The 2,500-nt window shown below is 56.9% G+C and overlaps 2 non-coding genes and 1 pseudogene across 2 annotated transcripts in view; all 3 read right to left on the bottom strand.

Annotated features, from left to right (window-relative positions):
- LOC146142458 (large subunit ribosomal RNA) overlaps positions 1-256 on the bottom strand; it is a 2,966-nt pseudogene extending 2,710 nt beyond the window's left edge.
- A 248-nt stretch (positions 257-504) lies between these two features.
- On the bottom strand, positions 505-658 carry LOC146142457 (5.8S ribosomal RNA). The gene has a single exon (XR_014499028.1). It is a non-coding gene; the product is annotated as a 5.8S ribosomal RNA (ribosomal RNA).
- Positions 659-905: 247 nt separating this feature from the next.
- The window catches only part of LOC146142456 (small subunit ribosomal RNA), a 1,811-nt gene continuing 216 nt past the window's right edge, over positions 906-2,500 (bottom strand). Inside the window, exon 1 of the ribosomal RNA XR_014500122.1 lies at positions 906-2,500. This exon is cut by the window's right edge and continues 216 nt beyond it. This is a non-coding gene — a ribosomal RNA (small subunit ribosomal RNA).

Here is a 2,500-nt window from a genome sequence, read left to right as displayed (position 1 = left end):
CGCGCCCGCCTGTCGCCGCCATGGGCCTGACACCCGCTCTGGGAAAAGGCCTCGATCAGAAGGACGCGGGCGACCGGCGAAGCGCGCCGTGACGAATTCCGTACGCCACAATTCCGCGCACTCCAAAAGCGCGCGGATTCGGCGATGGGCACATCCCGCTTCACTCGCCGTTACTGAGGGAATCCTCGTTAGTTTCTTTTCCTCCGCTTAGTAATATGCTTAAATTCAGCGGGTAGCCTCGTCCGACCTCAGGCCGAAAGTAAGGACCGGGACTATTCTTCCCGTTCCGCGCTCGCCGTCGGCGCCGCGCGCCGCCGCGCACCTCGATTCCCGCCCTTGAGCCGCCAGCCGTTGGCCTCTTCGAGGTCGACTCGCCGCCGCCGCGCGGGATTCTGGTCGCGATCGTCGCGCATCGTGCCGTGCTGTCTTGAGCGGGACGGGCGCTCGCGCGTCCGACGCCGCAGCAGCCGCGCGGAGAAATCCCCGCGCGGAACGTTTGCAACGCGACCCTGAGGCGGGCGCGGCCCCGGGATTGACCCGAGGCCGCAATTTGCGTTCAGAACGTCGATGCTCAATGTGTCCTGCAATTCACACTAATTCACGCAGCTAGCTGCGTCCTTCATCGACTCACGAGCCGAGTGATCCACCGCCAAGAGCCATCCACGATTGTTTCGCTCGCACAGTGCCTCGCACTATAGGGTGACAAAATATACCGCGCCGAGCGGTCGGCCAGGCCGACGCTTGAAGCCGGAGCGCGCGGCACCGCGGCACTCGACGCGCAAACATTACCGGGTGACCGAATCGCCGGCCGGCGCGCCGCTCCTCGCGGGTCGGGCGCCGGGTAGCAAAGACTTTTTCTCTCGCTTGTCAGAGTTTCGCGTTCGCCGAAGCGTTTGCGAGACCGTTAATGATCCTTCCGCAGGTTCACCTACGGAAACCTTGTTACGACTTTTACTTCCTCTAAATGATCAAGTTAGATCGTCTTCTCGGACGCCGGCTCGACCGTTGCCGGCCGCGCCAGGTCCAATCGGAGGACCTCACTAAACCATTCAATCGGTAGTAGCGACGGGCGGTGTGTACAAAGGGCAGGGACGTAATCAACGCGAGCTAATGACTCGCGCTTACTGGGAATTCCTCGTTCAAGGGAAATAATTGCAATTCCCTATCCCTAGCACGACCGGGGTTCAGCGGGTTACCCAGACCTGTCGGCCAAGGCGAGCACATGCTGATCCGGTCAGTGTAGCGCGCGTGCGGCCCCGAACATCTAAGGGCATCACAGACCTGTTATTGCTCAATCTCGTGTGGCTAAACGCCACTAGTCCCTCTAAGAAGTTAGACGCCGACCGATTGGGTCGCGTAACTAGTTAGCAAGCCAGAGTCTCGTTCGTTATCGGAATTAACCAGACAAATCGCTCCACCAACTAAGAACGGCCATGCACCACCACCCACAGAATCAAGAAAGAGCTCTCAATCTGTCAATCCTCACTGTGTCCGGGCCGGGTGAGATTTCCCGTGTTGAGTCAAATTAAGCCGCAGGCTCCACTCCTGGTGGTGCCCTTCCGTCAATTCCTTTAAGTTTCAGCTTTGCAACCATACTTCCCCCGGAACCCAAAGACTTTGGTTTCCCGCAAGCTGCCGGAGAGGTCGTAAAACTAACGCCCCCCGATCGCTAGTTGGCATCGTTTATAGTCAGAACTAGGACGGTATCTGATCGTCTTCGAACCTCTGACTTTCGCTCTTGATTAAAGAAAACATTCTTGGCAAATGCTTTCGCAGTCGTTCGTCTTGCGCCGATCCAAGAATTTCACCTCTAACGGCACAGTACGAATGCCCCCGTCTGTCCCTCTTAATCATTACCTCGCGCTCCGAAAACCAACAAAATAGAACCGAGGTCCTATTCCATTATTCCATGCACCATTATTCAGGCGAATCGCCTGCTTTGAACACTCTAATTTTTTCAAAGTAAACGTTCCGGCCGCCGCCGACACTCAGTCAAGGGCACCGGCGGAGAACCGGAGGTGAGGCCAGGACGGCCAGTACACGCCTTGCGACGGACCGGCCGCCTGCGCCCAAAATCCAACTACGAGCTTTTTAACCGCAACAACTTAAATATACACTTTTGGAGCTGGAATTACCGCGGCTGCTGGCACCAGACTTGCCCTCCAATGGATACTCGTTAAAGGTTTTAAAGTGTACTCATTCCAATTACAGGGCCTCGTTTAGAGTCCTGTATTGTTATTTTTCGTCACTACCTCCCCGCGTCGGGAATGGGTAATTTGCGCGCCTGCTGCCTTCCTTGGATGTGGTAGCCGTTTCTCAGGCTCCCTCTCCGGAATCGAACCCTGATTCTCCGTTACCCGTAAGAACCTCGGTAGGCCAGTACCGTACCGACGAAAGTTGATAGGGCAGACACTTGAATGATCCGTCGCCGGTGCGAGACCGTGCGATCCGCAAAGTTATCCAGAGTCACCAAAGGTTGCGGGCCGAAGCCCGGTCGGTT

The sequence above is a fragment of the Ascidiella aspersa genome, chromosome 5, assembly GCF_963924565.1.
Source record: "Ascidiella aspersa chromosome 5, kaAscAspe10.2, whole genome shotgun sequence".
NCBI classification, from domain to species: domain Eukaryota; kingdom Metazoa; phylum Chordata; class Ascidiacea; order Phlebobranchia; family Ascidiidae; genus Ascidiella; species Ascidiella aspersa.
Note: the sequence above shows the minus strand (reverse complement) of the source record. Positions and strands in the feature narration are given on the sequence as shown.